The following is a 16,880-nucleotide window of genomic DNA, read 5'->3' as shown; positions in this document are numbered from 1 at the left end:
TCCAGTTCCAGGGGCACCTGGGTGGCTCAGTCAGTTAAGCGTCTGCCTTCGGCTCAGGTCATGATCCCGGGGTCCTGGGATCGAGCCCCACATTGGGCTCCCTGCTCAGCGGGGAGCCTGCTTCTCCCTCTGCCTCTGCCTGCAGCTCTCTCTGCTTGTGCTCTCTGTCTGACAAATAAATAAATAAAACATTAAAAAATAATAATAATATCCTCCATTTGCATCCATGTCAATGCAAATGGTAGGTATTCATCCTTTCTGATGGCTGAGTAATATTCCATTATATATATGAACCACATCTTTATTCATTCATCTGTTGAAGGACATCTTGGCTTCTTCCACAGTTTGGCTATTGTGGACATTGCTGCCAAGAACATTGAGGTGCGTGTGCCCCTTCTTTTCACTACATCTATATCTTTGGGGTAAATACCCAGTAGTGCAATTGCTGGGTCATAGGGTAGCTCTATTTTTAACTTCTTGAGGCACCTCCATACTGTTTTCCAGAGTGGCTGTACCAGCTTGCATTCCCACCAACAGTGTAAGAGGGTTCCCCTTTCTCCACATCCTCACTAACATTTGTTGTTCCCTGTCTTGTTAATTTAGTTGTTTCTTCAAGAAGAGAAGGGCTCATGAATAAGAGCTAAGTGTTAACATACTGAAAACCATTTACTTAAAGCCTTACTCCTGAAGTATTATTTGTCTAAGACATAAAATTATTGACTTACACTTTCTTGAATATCTTCTAAGTATTTGTCTCCTGTCTTCTGATAATGATGTTCAGTAGAGAAGTATGATATCAGCTTGATTTTCTTTCCCCTAGAAGGGACCTGCTTTTTTTGTCTGGTTGCTAAAATTATTTTTTACACTTACTTCACTGGATTTTTTCGTCGGTGTTGACCATTTTAGGTCAATTTTCAAAGGAATCCCTTTGAAAATGTAGGTTCAAGTCTTTTTTTTTTTAATTTTTTAATTTTCTTTTAAAACATTACTATTTTGTTTGCTTCTTACTGTGCCTTTTGTAGTGTAATTTTTACCATGTGCTTACATTTTTCAACTTTTAAAAATCTTTTTTTTCCATTTCTTTCATGAGTCAGAGCTGCAATACTTTTGTTTTTACTTCTTCCTCTTGACTCGCTGTCTCTTCCCTAAGTTCTTGATTTCTGCTCTGAAGTTTTCTTTCTTTCTTTTATTTTTAATGTTTGTTTGTTTAAGTAATTACTACACCCAACGTAGGGCCCAAACTCACAACCCCAAGATCAAGAATCCCATGCTTTTCTGACTGAGCCAGCCAGCCGCCCTTCTGAGATTTTCCTAATAGCTGTTTTAAGAATTTTTTAATTCATGGGGCACCTGAGTGGCTCAGTCAGTTAAGTTACCGACTCTTGATTCAGCTCAGATCATGAACTCAGGGTCCTGAGATTGAGCCCTACATCAGGCTCCCTGCTCTGTGGGGCGTCTGCTTAAGGATTCTCTCTCCCTCTCCTTCTGTGCGCTGCCTACCCCCGCACTATTTGCACGTATGCTCACATGTGCATTCTCGCTCTCAAAATAAATAAATTTAAAAAAAAAGAGAGAGTTTTTGAATTCATGTTAAAAAGTAGTGTTATGGTTTTCATCTACTTTGTGATAATTTTTTGTTGAATTTTCCTTGTCAGGGATGTTGTACTGTTTTACCTTTTTTATGGTGTCTTTATGCGGATACTTAGCACTTTTTTGTTATTCATATTTGAATGAGATGAGCTTTCCCAAACCACCTGTTGGAAGATTCTGGAGTGGGGAGAAGAGGAACAAGACATTAGGAGCAAAGTGGTTTCCCAGGTTTCTCTGTTCAAGGCCTCTGTCCTCTGTTCTGATGGATTATTTCTTCAAAATATAGCTACATCTCCTTTGCCTCTTAGTAATGTACATATATATGAGGTGTGAGCTACTAGCCACCAGGTCCTTACTAGTTTCTGCTACCAACGGATACAACTCCTGCCTTTTAAACTGCCTGCTTCAAATGTTAACAGAATTTTTGAAGGGTATACAGGAGTTCTTTGTGGTGTTCTGTGAACTTTTCTGTAAGTTTGAAATTATAGATGAAAAGGGCATGCCTTGCTTTTAAAGGAGTACTAGTGTCTGAGATCTGTCACTTCTAGACCACCCTCCACTCATTCTCATGGCACTTTCTATACCTCATTTTTCTACTTTCTTCTGAGATTCCCCCAGTCAGTCTCAGTTCTAAATATTGCAGTTCCCAGTTAGGATAGGACTCTCTCTTTCTGGGAGTGAAAATTTGCTATTCCCTTTCTAGGCTCTTTTCATATTTCTTGTCTTCTCCCTTGTATAGGTTCTACCAGTCCCAAGTACTTTGGGCCATATTCATTTATAATTTGGTATTTCAGTTTTTTACTGTCTCCTGGGTTCACCAGATATGTAGAGGGGTTTTCTTTTCTTTTTAAAGACATTCTCTTTGTTGTTCTATATTGGGTTCTAGAAGGAAAATGGGAAAATTTGGAAGTAAATTGCTATTTTCTTACTGGAATTTAAAGTCTAGCTTTGGATATTATTAAATAATTTCTAAATAACCCATTGGTCATATAAATTGCAAAGAAAATTTTAAATATTTTGAACTTAATGATAATGAAAATAATACATATCAGAACTGGTATGGTTAGCTAAAACAATGCTTAGAGAGAATTTAAAACTTTAAATGTCTATTAGAAAAGAAGAAAAGCATCAATGACCTAAGTATTCATCTCAATAAGTTATAAAAATAAAAAATAAATGCAAAGCAAATAGAAGGAAATAAATTAAAACAGAAATTAATGAAATAGAAAACAAATTTATTCTGCAGGTAGGAAGACTTGAAAAGTTTTTAAGAAGGATAGTGACATGATCATATTTGTTTTCCAGAAAGAGACCTCTGGCAGCAGTGTGGAGAATAGATAGAGGAGAAAAAACTAATCTCAGAAGCCAGTTAGGAGGCTTTTTCAATCACTAGTTCAGGTAAGAGATGGTGATGGTCTAATGTGGGATGGAGAGAAAGGAACCATATTATAAGGAATAAGTTGAAACAGTAGGTTTAAGAACCATGTCCAGAAAAACTTTGGGTATAGTTACTGGCACATGGACCTGAGTGGAAATGAATAGACCAGAAGGTTTACTAGGTTTTTGAAGGAATTGTTTTTGGAAATAAACTTATAAACCTGGTATATTTGTCAGGTTCAACCACAGAAGCAGAACCAGTAGGAGATCTAGAGAGAGAGAGAGAGAGAGAGATTTGGTTTACACAGTTGTAGGGGCTAGCGAGGCAAGTCTGAAATCTGTAGAATAGACTGTCAGGAAGCGCAGACTGGGACTCGTGGGCATGGGCTGAAGCTGCTGTTCATAGGTGGAAGTTCTCCTCTGTCTCTCTTGGGGAAGAACCAGCCCTGCTCTAAGGCCTTTCAACTGACTGAACAAGGCCCACCCAAATTATCCAGGATGATCTCCTTTACTTAGTCAACTGGTTATGGATTTTAATTACATCCATAAAACACTTTCACAGCATTACCTAGATTAATGTTTGAATAGCTAACAACTAGTAGCCCAGCCAAGTTGATGGATTAAAACAAAAGTATACCTGGCCTGCAAAGTTATTCACTCTTTGAAACAATCTTCATGTTCCCAACCCTTCAGGCTCAGTGACTGTGTTATATTATAAACTAGCTTCCAAGAAGGGCATATTCACCAACATATAATCAGAATAGTGACTCATTCATACCAGGTGTGAATGGTAATTCTGTCAATTGAATTGCTATTGCTGGTTAGTTGTCAGTACATACCATATATAAATAGATCAAATGTTAATATGTCCAAAGCTTGAAGATCTTCTGGGACATATGGATAGAGACTATAATATATAGTTGGAAATGCAGATATGAAAATCTGTAGTGGTGGGAGCTAGAAGTAGAAGTTTGGGAACTCTTCAGTATATAAGTTCATATTTGAAACTGTAGAAATGGAAAAACTTCTTTAGGAATAGTATTTAAATAAAACAGGAATGAGGAGGATAAAGCCATGGGGAATACTAGCATTTAAGGAAGGAAGAAGACCAGTGAGCAGTTAATGATTATCACAGGCAGTATGAGAGCCAAAAAATGGTGTCAGGGAAGCCAAGGGAGGCAATATATTCAAAAAGTAGATGATTTCACAGTTAAGCAGTGGGAACTTTTCCAGTAAAATCTAGAATAAAGCAAGGATGTCAGGACTATGATATTTTAGTTATTTTGTGTTTGCTAACTTCTGTTCTTCTTACAGGTTTCAGTCTACATGTTACTTCCTTGAGAAGCAGTATTTGAACCCTTCTCCCCCTCCCACATCCAGCCATCCCCCAAGTCTCAGTTAGGTATTTCTTTTATGTATTCCCATAGCACAGTGTACTCCCCCTGTAATATAGCATGTGAATCACTCGGGATTATAAGTGTTTATTGTTCTTTGTCTCCTGTTAGAATGAAAGCTCCACAAAGCTAGGGACTGTCCATCTTAATCACCAGTGTAGGTACCCTCCATGCTTAGCGCAATTCTTGGTCATATCAAGCAAAGAATGAATAGATAAAACCAAGAACATAGAGGAGGAGCATCCAAATTATCCTGGAAAGTTAGAAAAATATTTGGAGGAGTGAGTGATACAATGAGATCAAGAGTTTGGATTGAAAAGGAGGTACACAGGAATAAGAGATTTTTGAGAGGTCTCTAAAATAAAACTTGATTGAAAGACAAAAGAGAAAATCTAAATGAATGAAACTGAGAAGACTCAATTTGGTAAGATACCAGTTTTCCCAAAATTAATCTGTAAATGCAATTTTAAATAAAATCCCAGTAGGGCATATCATGAAACTTGATCAGTAAATATTGTTGTTGTTTTTTTTAAGATGTATTTATTTATTTATTTGACAGAGAGAGGTAGTGAGAGAGGGAACACAAGCAGGGGAGAGGGAGAAGCAGGCTTCCCGCGGAGCAGGGAGCCCAATGCGGGGCTCGATCCCAGGACCCTGGGATCATGACCTGAGCCGAAGGCAGATGCTTAACGACTGAGCCACCAAGGCACCCCAGTATTAAGGTTTATATGGGAAAAAAAAGACCAAGAAAAGCCAATATAATTTTAAAGAAGAATAAAGAAGGAGGAATTGCCCTCTTCATTTTAAAACTATAACAATTATTATTCCACACTGCTTTAAGTGCAGGGACAGACAGATCAGTGAAGCAGAATACAGAGCCTAGAAATAAGCCACATGTGTATATGGGAACTTTGTAAAATGTCAGGCAGCATTTCATATCATTGAAGAAAGAGAATATTTAATAAATGGCGTTTATACAGTTGACTGCATGAAAAAAATAAACGCATCCCACATCACATCCAAAATCTATTTCTAGGTGTATTTTAATCCTAAATGCGTAATGCAAAACTTTGGAATTCTTTTAGAAAAATATGAGAGAATATCTCTAATGTTGGACAAAATATAAAATGTATAAATCATAAAAGATAATACTGATAAACTTGGCTTCATCAAAATTTAAAACTTGTATGTTATAAAGATAATCATAAACAAAGTTAAAATGCTAGGAGAATATTTGCAATACATATAACCAAGAGCTTTACAAAATATAAGGACATATCAATAGAAAAACAGGTAGTTCAGGGCGCCTGGGTGGCTCAGTCGTTAAGCGTCTGCCTTCGGCTCAGGTCATGATCCCAGGGTCCTGGGATCGAGCCCCGCATCGGGCTCCCTGCTCAGCGGGAAGCTTGCTTCTCCCTCTCCCACTCCTCCTGCTTGTGTTCCCTCTCTCGCTGTGTCTCTCTCTGTCAAATAAATAAATTAAAAAAAAAAAAGAAAAAGAAAAACAGGTAGTTCAGGGGCGCCTGGGTGGCTCAGTTTTTAAGCATCTGCCTTTGGCTCAGGTCATGATCCCAGGGTCCTGGGATCAAGCCCCGCATCGGGCTCCCTGCTCGGCAGGAAGTCTGCTTCTGCCTCTCCCACTCCCCCTGCTTGTGTTCCCTCTCTCGCTGTGTCTCTCTCTGTCAAATAAATAAATAAAATCTTTTAAAAAAAGAAAAAAAAAAAACAGGTAGTTCAGAAAAGAGGAAACCCAGATGACCAATAAACGTGAAAATCAGATTCTCAAATTCATTAGTAATCAGGAAAATGCAAATGAAATAAAAAAGTTCCATTTCACACCCATCAGATTTGTAAAAATTAAAAGTTTTTTTTTATATTTTATTTATTTATTTGAGAGAGACAGAAATAGAGCACGAGTGGGAAGGAGGGGGAGAAGCAGACTCACCGCTGAGCAGGGACCCGATCCTAGGACCTTGGGATTATGACCTGAGCAGAAGGCAGATGCTTAACCAACTAAGCCACCCTGGCTCCCAGATTTACTTCTTAATTGCCAGTAAAATTTAGTGCTGCTGTGAAAAATAACGAGTGAAAATATTGCACTGACCACCTGACTTGCGCATGTTTCTTTTTTTTTTTCCTGTGTGATTTGATTTTGCATCCCTTGTGCTTGCTAAATTGCACTGAACAAAACAGCCCTTGTTGAACTTGAAATCTACTGGAAAAGCCTAGTATTGAGTAATATAAGTATTATGAAGGAGAAGTGCTGAGTACAATGGGAATTGCATATAACAGGGATCCATTCTAGTTTCAGGGTTTGTGGAACATTTCTCTGAGAAAATGAAAGATTCCCTCTAGGTGAAATTGGTAGTGGAAGTAAGAATGGAAGAGTGAAGAGTACTCTTAGAGAGAGCAATTTAATTCTAATTATGTGACTTACTCTTGTCTTCAGAATGATTGTTTTTGTGGTATTTAATATTCTCTCAACTATGTAATTAGACTTACTGTAATTTTGCTAATCTAAGACTCAGAAATATTTTTTCTTCACATTTCATCATCTCTGAAATTGGGAGATGTCTTACAGTCGATGGTTTGTCACAGTTTAACTGGCAAGTTTCTTTTTTAGAATACATAAAATATTGATGTACTTTACCATCACTGGTGTCTTAGATTCAATGATATGTAGAATATATTTTTGATTTAACCTGCATTTAAGCCAAACCCATTTTCAGCTTGCATTTTATTATTGTAATTCCTGCATTTTTAAAACCATCACAGTGAATGTGTGGTATTTATTAGTTGTATTTCCCTTAAGATACTTTTATTTACCACTCATTATATACCAGATAGAATGCTAAGCATTTTACATTAATTATCTCATATAAACTCTACCACAGTTGTATGAGTTTAGAGAGGAAAAAATCTCTATAAGCTTTCTCTCTCTAAATTGACTTTCTCTTTCTAAACGTCACATATTTTTTATTTAATATTTATGTTAAATAATCTATATGTTTGTGAAAAGTTCAGAAATAACAGAAGTAAAAACAATGAATTACCAAAGTAATAATTAATAAAAGTTTATTATACACCCACCAAAAACAGTTTGCAGACTGGGAGCATTCAAGCCAAAACTTGGAATGAGACTCAGGAACATATTGCTATAAAGCAGTTTATATAGAGAGAAAGCAGTAATTGTTTATTCTTCAGTGATTGGTTATAAAAGTAGAATTTTCTTTTTTTTTTTTTTTATTAAGATTCTATTTTATTTTGACAGAGACACAGCGAGAGAGGGAACACAAGCAGGGGGAGCGGGAGAGGGAGAAGCAGGCTTCCCACTGAGCAGGGAGCCTGATGCGGGGGGCTTGATCCCAGGACGCTGGGATTATGACCTGAGCCGAAGGCAGATGCTTAACAACAGCCACCCAGGCACCCCAAAATTAGAATTTTCTTAAATGATAGGGAGTTGGTCAGTGGTTATCTTATATCAACCTTGGGAAACAATTTAAGTTTTTTGTTTTTATTTTTGTTTTGTTTTTTTACAATTTAAGTTTTGCTTATGCTTTTCAGAGGCATGAGCAAGAAATGACCCAGGTCAGGTTAGTCTTGCAAGATAAGCTATATTAAGCTTTGTTTGTATGACTACACTGGTTTTGTCTGCTCAGGGAATTTTCAAGGCTGATGTCCATTTGCTTTTGATTTTAACAATGTAGTATAACCTATTAAACCTATATTTGAATAAAACCATAGCTTATATTTAAGGCTCAAGGTCACGTAGTTTACTTTTAAATGGTAGAGGTCAACTTCTGACGCCAAAGTTATGTCCTTAATATTCACAACTCTATACTGCATCCCTTAAGAAGCAAGATTCCTAGCAGACAGATCTCAAACCCAGGACGAGAAACGTTATGTTATTTTTATTTCCTTACTTTGCTTTTTTAGTAAGAATAACCTTCTGTAAAACATTCCCTATCTATTTTGCTCTTAGAAGAAAATGGAATATATAAATTGTTGTAGAATTTAGTAATTGTAATTTATTCTGCTTAAGAGTCAAAAGTTCACCCTGAATATGCTTCCTTTGCAAGGAAAACGGATTTCTAGTAAGTAATTTATTAATCACAATATTAGTGTTGCTTGCTTCATATATTTGTCTTGAGTTTGGGTATAAGATTCTAAGACTAAGAAATAATTTATAATATTCAAATTAGTTCTCTCAGCAGCAGATCAAAGCAGAACGTTTCTTGAGGTTGTAATGAGAGTCTGATTTCAGGCAGCAGGACAAGAACTTTATCAACATATGGTCTAGCCAGGCAAAGTAAATATATCTGTCTCAAGCTTACCCAGACTATCCTCATATTATAAAAACAGAATAATGGCAGCAGAAATCTCAGTGAGTCTTCATCCAGTCTGTTTCTTGATTCACACTGTTTCAGCTCATTGAGTATACCCTTCATATCTGGTACACAGCTGTCCTCTTAGAATCTCACATCACTATCCCTCTGGAGAATTTTGTCTTTTTCCTTTATTCATCTTCTGTTTCCTATATCCTTTTTCTTCTCCACCCCTCCTTCCTTTTCTTACTGTTCAAAAGTTTCATGAGAAAAGGGTATACAAGAGGCAAATATTGTGACACCTTACACACTGGAAAACAAATGATAGTTTAGCTGGGTTTCTATGTTGGAAATAATTTTCCTTCAAAAATTTGAAAGCAGTGCTGCATTTTTAAAATAGTTTTAGTGAGATTTTTTTTGTACATACCATAAAATTTACCCATTTTAGGTATGTATCCATTGTCTTTTTGTTTCATTTATTTTGCTTTACCTTCTGGAAAATTTCCTCAACTTCATCTTTTAACCTTTTATTCACTTTTTCACTTCTGCTATTATGTTGTTCTTTTCTAGTAGTTCTTTTTTATTTCCTGAATGTTGTTGTACCATACTCTTCTTGTTTCACAATTGCAGTATTCTCTCTTAGCTCACAGAGAATAATTTTTTTGGAGTTTTCTTTTTTCTGCACATATTTATGCTTCCTCCAGACTCCTTTTGTTTTGATCTCTGGCTTCCATGTTGGAGGCTTTCCTCAGATACACACTATCCTTGATTATCTACTCATGATTCACTGGAAGTCTAAAACACTGACTAGACGCTCTGAATGCATCAGTGGGGCCTTTTGACTGAGCTTCATCATAGGGTGATTTCACTGGGCTGATGTTAGGGGACCTACATTTGTATCCTCAATTCTCTTTCCTTGGCTGATCAAGTTACTCAAAGATGAGTCCTGAGCTTCTGCCTCAAGGGTAACAGTCTCATTGTCTACATTCTGGAAGCCAAGTTGGACATTCTGGTTGGGAGAATGTCTACATTCAGCATTTAATGTTTATAGTCATTTAATCCCTTGTTTTTGGTACAGTCCTGTGCCTGCAACTGTGCCTGACGTGCTCCCTCCAAAGAGCCTTCCCTTAATTTTTCCAGAGAATAAGTCTCCAGATTTATGCAGGGAGGACACAGGGGCAGTTGTTCAGCAATGTGGACCTAGACAAGGGATCTAGGACTCTACCTGCTTCTCAAAGAGCTTTCCTCTTTATTTTTCTGCACTTCACCCATTCTGTCACCAGTTCAGAGGTACTTAGTGCTGCCGCTGCTCATGTCTTTTGAAGATTTTATAGTGTAAATACAGTTGGTTCTTATCTTTCCCAACATAGCTGCCTTGGGATTTCATTCTTGGTCAGTTACAACCTGTCCACTCGTTTTTCATCTTCTAAAATGTTGATGGATTTCCTGTTTTCAGTTCTCCACTCCTTCTAAGATTATCTTTATTTTAAAATTCCTCACCATAGTTATAGTAGAGTTTGGGGATTGGGGAAGGAATGAAATGAACTGCTTGTTGTTAATCTGCTATCTTAACCCAGAATCTGTTCTTAAAGGGCAGAGGCTTTGTCTGGGTCATCTCTGAATTTCAACCCATAAGGGAGTCCGTGATACAGTAGGTACTTAATAAATGTTTACGTGGATGATTTAAGTCTTGTTTAACATTTATAAAACTCAGTTGATAACAAATTTGTGATAAAGGCGTAGTTTCTTGCCACATGGATCTCTCTCTAGTTTGGTTAAGTGTCCTCACAATATTGTGGGTGTCTTTCTCTGGAGCAAGTAATCCATGATAGAGCAAGGTAGAAGCTATAATGACTTTAAGGCCTAGCAGTGAAAGTTACATTCTACCATTTTCATAATATCCTGTTAGTTACACAGATAGTTATATTCAGTGTAGGGAAAGACTTACACAAAGGTGTGAATCCCACAAGGCAAGACTTACTAGGGACATCTCGGAGGCTGGGTATCACACAAAGTTTCTGTCTGAAGCTAAAGAACAAATCAGGGGCGCATGGGTGGTTCAGGTCATGATCCTGGGGTCCTGGGACCGAGCCCAGCATCGGGCTCTCTGCTCAGCGGAGAGCCTGCTTCTCTCTCTCCCTCTGCTGCTCCCCCTGCTTGTGCTTGCACTTTCTCTCGCTCTTGCTCTCTCTCTCTAATAAATAAAATCTTATAAAAAAAAAAATCCAAGTAGAAGGTAAGAAATAATAAAGATCAGAACAAAAATTAATTAAATAGAAAACAGTGCAGAAAATGCATGAAGCCCAAAGTTGGTTCTTTTGATAAAATTAATAAAATCCTAGCAAGGCTAATCAAGAAAAGGGGCACCTGGGTGGCTCAGTCATTAAGGGTCTGCCTTTGGCTCAGGTCATGGTCCCAGGGTCCTGGGATCGAGCCCCAAGTCGGGTTCCCTGCTCAGCAGAAAGCCTGCTTCTCCCTCTCCCACTCCCCCTGCTTGTGTTCCCTCTCTCACTGTCTCTATCAAATAAATAAATAAAATCTTAAAAAAAAAAGACTAATCAAGAAAAATAGAAAAAACAGATTACTAGTATGAGGAATGAAAGAAAGGGTATCACTAAAGATCTTTCAGAACTGAAAGATTAATAACGAAATGTTATGAACTTTATACCAGTCAATTTGATAACTTAAACAGAACTTTACAGAAATTGATTTGGAAGAGTAATCTGAAGAGCTCTGTATCTATTAAGTTCATAATCCCTTGAAAACTCCAGCGATTTAACTGGTGAATTTTATCTAACATTTAAGGAAAAAATAGTACCAATCTTCCACAAAGTCAGGAAATAGAGGAGGAAAGACTTTCCAACTCATTTTATGAGGCTAGTATACCTGTGATACTGACATGACAAAAACAATATAATCCTCTCAATAGACAGAAAAATCATTTGACACATTTTAATATTCTCATGATAAAAATTTACAGTAAACTAGCAATAAAAGGAAACTTCTTCAATTTGATAAAAGCATCTAGAAAAACATAACCAGCATCATAAAAGTTAAAACAATGGAATGCTTTTGCTCTTAAGATGAAGAACAAGGCAAGGATACTTGCTTTTCACTACTGATTCAATATTGTGCTAAAGGTCCAAACTAATGCAGTGAGGCAAGAAAAATAAAGACATAATATTGTAAAGGAAGAAATAAAACTATCCCTGTTTGCAGAAGACCTAATTCTCTACATAAAAATCCTAATGAACCTACCCCCCAAAAACTCTGCTAGAATTAATAGATGAATTTAGGAAGGATACAAATAGCATGTACAAAAATCAATACAAGCAGTATAACAAGAAATAATACTAGCATTCAACAATTAGAAAAATAAAAATACCATTTATAATAATACCAAAAAATGTAATATTTAGGAATAGATCTAAAGAAAGATGTGCAAGGCTTCTATACTGAAAGCTAAATTTAGCATTCCTGAGAAAGACAAGGAAGATAACCATGTTCTTGGACCAGAACACTCAAATTGTTAAGATGTCCCATTCTTCCCATGGGGCTCCTGGGTGGGTCAGTCAATTGAGCGTCCAGCTCTTGGTTTCCTCTGGGGTCATCATCTCTGGGTCCTGGGATCAAACCCTGCCTTGGACTTTGCACTCCGCAGGGAGTCTGCTTGACGATTTCTCTCCCTTTTCCTCTCCCTCCCCTCCCCCGCTCACACACGAGTTCTCCCTCCCTCTCTCCCTCTCTCCCTCTCTCCCTCCCTCTCTCTCTCTCTCTCCCCCCTTAGAATAGATGAATAGGGCGCCTGGGTGGCTCAGATGGTTAAGCATCTGCCTTCGGCTCAGGTCATGATCTCAGGGTCCTGGGATCGAGCCCCGCATCGGGCTCCCTGCTCCTTGGGAGCCTGCTTCTCCCTCTGCCTCTCTCTGTCTCTAATGAATAAATAAATAAAATCTTTAAAAAAAAAAAAAAAGAATAGATGAATAAATCTTAAAAAAAAAAGAAAGATGTCCATTCTCCCCACATTAATCTATAGACTCAACACAGTCCCAATGGAAATTTCATCAGATTTTTTTAAAAATAGAAGTTGACAATCTGAGTCTTCGTAAGATTTATATAGAAATACAAAGAACCTAGAATAGCCAAAAACATTCTGAAGAAGCACAAAGTGGGAAGATATATACTACCTGGTATTAAAGATATGCTGTAAAGCTATAGTAATCAAAACTGATGAGGTGAAGGTAGACATGTAAATCGAGTTACAGAATAACTACAGATACTTGATGGGGTTTTTTTTCTTTTTCTTTTTTTTAAAGATTTTATTTATTTGACAGAGAGAGACAGCGAGAGAGGGAACACAAGCAGGGGGAGTGGGAGAGGGAGAAGCAGGCTTCCCGCCGAGCAGGGAGCCCGATGCGGGGCTCGATCCCAGGACTCCGGGATCATGACCTGAGCCGAAGGCAGACGCTTAACGACTGAGCCACCCAGGCGCCCCGATGGTTTTTTTTTTCCTAAGATACTTGATCTTAGATCATCACAGGCTGAGAAGCGATTAGAATAGATAGAGAAGTAGGCCCACTCTTGTGGTTGACTGATATTTGACAGAGGGGACAATATAATTCAGTGAGGGAAGGATAGTCTTAATAAATGATGCAAAAACAAGTGGATATGTGTATAAAAGAATAAACATAACCCCTACTTGACACCATACTCAGGAATTAATTCTAGGTATATCACAGGCCAAACAAAGCTAAAACTGGGAAATTTCTAAGAAAACAGGAAAAATATTCATGTCCTTGGAATAAAAGATTTCTTGATATATTGGAAACCTGCGTGAAAACCCCCTCTTCAGAACATTTAAGCAACTACTGGGAGAAAACATCTGCAAAACATATAGCTAAACAAAAGATTTGGGGCACCTGCGTGGCTCAGTTGGTTAAGTGTCTACCTTCAGTTCAGGTCATGATCCCAGGGTTCTGGGATCGAGCCCCACATCGGGCTCCCTGTTTGGCGGGGAGTCTGCTTCTCCCTCTCCCTCTTGCTGCTCCCCTGCTTGTGCTCTGTCTCTCTGTCAAATAAATAAATAAATAAATACATAAATAAAAATAATAAAATATTTGTGTCCAGAATATATGAAAAACTTGTGCCAGACAATTTAAAAAGTGGTCAGAGGCTGACACTTCACAAAAGATGTATGTGAATGGTAAATAAGCACTTAGAAGATACTAAACATCATTGCTCATCTGAGAAATGCAAATACCCACAATGAGATCTCACTTTACACCCACTACATGGGCTAAATTAAAAAGACTGGCAATACCAATATTGGCAAAGATGTGGAGCAACTGGAAATGGTAGGAGTGTAAATTGTACAACCACTTGGAAAAAGATTTTGGCACAGTCTTTTAAAGTTAAACATGCTCTTGTCTTATGACCCACAAGTTTTATTCCTAGGCCTTTCCCCCAAGACAAATGAAAAAGTCATACAAAGATTTGTGTATGTATGTTTGCTTGTTCATAATAACTAGAAACTGGAAACAACCCTAATATCTAAAAACAAGAGAATGGAGAAAGAAATTGTGATCTGCTCGTGCAATGAAATACTACCCAGCAATTAGAAAGAACTAACTACTGGGGCACCTGGGTGGCTCAGTCAGTTAAGCATCTGATTCTTGATCTCAGCTCAAGTCTTGATCTCAGGGTCGTGAGTTCAAGCCCCGCAATGGGCTCCATCCTGGACATGGAGCCTACTTTTTAAAAAGAGAACTACTGATTTATACAACAGTATGAATCTCAACTAATTAAAATGGGCAAAAGAAGCCAAACTCAAAATGATATATATAGTATAATTCCATTTATGTAGAATTTTGGATCCAGTTAATCTATTATGAAAGGAATCTGATGTGTGTCTGCCTGGGGCAGATACGAAAGGAACTGATTACGTAGAGGCAGGAGAGTACTTTCTGGGCTGATGGAAAGGTTCTTTCTTGATTGGGGTGGTAATAGCATAAATGTATACATTGGTCAAAATCATTGAACTTTACACTTAAAGCGCATTTTATTATATGTAAGGCTGAAAATCCTTTTTTAAAAGGAAGGTATCCCTACATAACCCACCAGAAAGGCTAAAATTCATGTCTGGCTGTACCAATGGTTAGAATTTAGCAAAAAAATGGCATACATTGCTTATCAGAGGGTCAGTTGTTAAAACCACTTTGAAGAGTTTGGCATTATCTAGGAAAATTAGATATACATATCCTTCATGACTCAGCAATTTTACTTTTAGATGGAGCCTTTTCTACTAGAGAAATTTGTATCTGTATGTGCATCAAAAAAGACTAACTATAGGAATGTTCATAACATTCTAGTAACCAAAGGAAAGTACCAACACAAATGTCCATACATAAGTAAACTATGTATAGTTTACTACTATATATATATTTTTTTTTATTTTTTATTTTTTTAAAAGAGGGTTGGAGGAGAGGGAAAGAGAATCCCAAGCAGGCTCCATGTGCAGCACAGAGCCTGAGCTGGGGCTCAGTCTCAAAACCTTGAGATCATGACCTGAGCCAAAATCCAGAGTAGGACACTCAACTGACTGAGCCATCCAGGCACCCCAGTAAACTTTATTTCTTTACCAGAGTGTTAGAGAAGTGAAAATGAAGAAACTGTTTACATTTAATATAGATGAGCTAGAGACAATCCATAGCAACAGACTCAAAAGATTACATGCTTTGTATTTCTAGTTACACAAAATTCAAGAACTAGGAAAACTAAACTATTTAGGAATCTGTACTTAAGTTGTAAATTTAAAGAAAAGGAAGTGATTATCATGAAAGTCAGGACTTTGGTTACCTTTGAAGAAGAGGGGAAGTTAGAATTGGAAAGGGGCTAGGGAAGAGGTTTCTAAGATACGGGCAATATTTAGTTGTTGATCCAGTGTTGGTTTTGTAGATATTTACTGTATAAAAATTTAAGTGACACATTTATATTTTATATACTAAATATGTGATATTTTACATTAAAAAAAGAAAAAACAATTCTTTAATCTATCAATATCTCCTGAGTACTATGTTAATAATATTTTGCTAGGTGATAATAGGAAATGCAAGGATGTTTAACATGGTGTCTTAAGTGCTCACTAATTATAACCATAAAAAAGCATTGTGTAATGAGTAGTCTTAAATTGTGTTCTCATACTTTCAGAGCCATGGGAGTAAGCCTATAAAATTGAGGCAGATAACATCCATACCATGTAACCTCTCAGGAGGTAGTAGGTGTACATTAAAAATATTTTTGGGGGCGCCTGGGTGGCTCAGTTGGTTAAGCGACTGCCTTCGGCTCAGGTCATGATCCTGGAGTCCCTGGATCGAGTCCCGCATCGGGCTCCCTGCTCGGCAGGAAGTCTGCTTCTCCCTCTGACCCTCCCCTCTGTCATGTGCTCTCTCTCATTCTGTCTCTCTCAAATAAAAAATAATAATAAAATTAAAAAATAAATAATAAAAAATAATTATGATTATCTTTTTACCAGCTCCAGTGTTGTTTACTGCTCTACTATTCATTTGTCCTTGGTCTCATTTGGTAGTCCTAGTTATTTTAAATATGGCAAATATTTATTACTTTCTTTTTCTTATCTGTTATTTTCTGCCATGTCTTTTGAAACAGTAAAACACAAACTTAAGAATTCTAATCCCTTCTTCAAGAAAAGTTCTCCCATAAAACCTCTTCAAGGAGTTAGTTTGTATTAACAAAATGATTCTGCCTAGAATTAAGACCAGTCGATCAGTGAACAAATGACATGAGTAGACAGTTCAAAAATAAGAACGGAAGCTCTATTGAGCTCCTAGGCTACAAATAGATACTTTGCATGGAATCTCTACCCTAATGCTGTGAGTAGTAGGTATTCTTTTAATTTTACAGATGAACAAATAGAAATTCAGGGAAATCATAATTAGTAAGTGTTAGATATAGAATCAAAATCTATGTCTATTTTATTTTAAAGCCTGTCCTTTTTTATTATTCTAACACTGCTACCCATGAAAAGAAGAAAATGAACTTAGTTAAAAAAAAAAAAAAGTGCAACAAACGAGAAATTACAGGATGCATTTCCAACAACAAAAATTTCTATCATTTATTAATCTATTAAAAGATACAGAAGAGTTATAGAGTGTATTATAAAACCTTAATGAGGGGC

General features: G+C 37.1%; 1 protein-coding gene across 7 annotated transcripts in view; it reads left to right on the top strand.

The window, feature by feature from the left end:
- AGO3 (argonaute RISC catalytic component 3) overlaps positions 1–16,880 on the top strand; it is a 133,844-nt gene that overhangs the window by 57,059 nt on the left and 59,905 nt on the right. The window contains exons 1-2 of one of the 7 annotated variants that reach the window (XM_064589467.1): positions 2,923–2,988; positions 4,282–4,364. The exons of 4 other annotated variants lie outside the window; for them this stretch is intronic. The gene's annotated coding sequence lies outside the window, so the exon portion shown is untranslated. Of the gene's footprint in view, positions 1–2,922; positions 2,989–3,027; positions 4,370–16,880 lie in introns of those variants that run through there. 2 more of the 7 variants (XM_064589468.1, XM_045898095.3) reach the window with 2 other exon arrangements.

The sequence above is a fragment of the Mirounga angustirostris genome, unplaced genomic scaffold (genome assembly GCF_029215605.1).
Source record: "Mirounga angustirostris isolate CCGP_5_RB_7025 unplaced genomic scaffold, mMirAng1.0.hap1 SCAF_4, whole genome shotgun sequence".
In the NCBI taxonomy this organism is placed as follows: domain Eukaryota; kingdom Metazoa; phylum Chordata; class Mammalia; order Carnivora; family Phocidae; genus Mirounga; species Mirounga angustirostris.
Note: the sequence above shows the minus strand (reverse complement) of the source record. Positions and strands in the feature narration are given on the sequence as shown.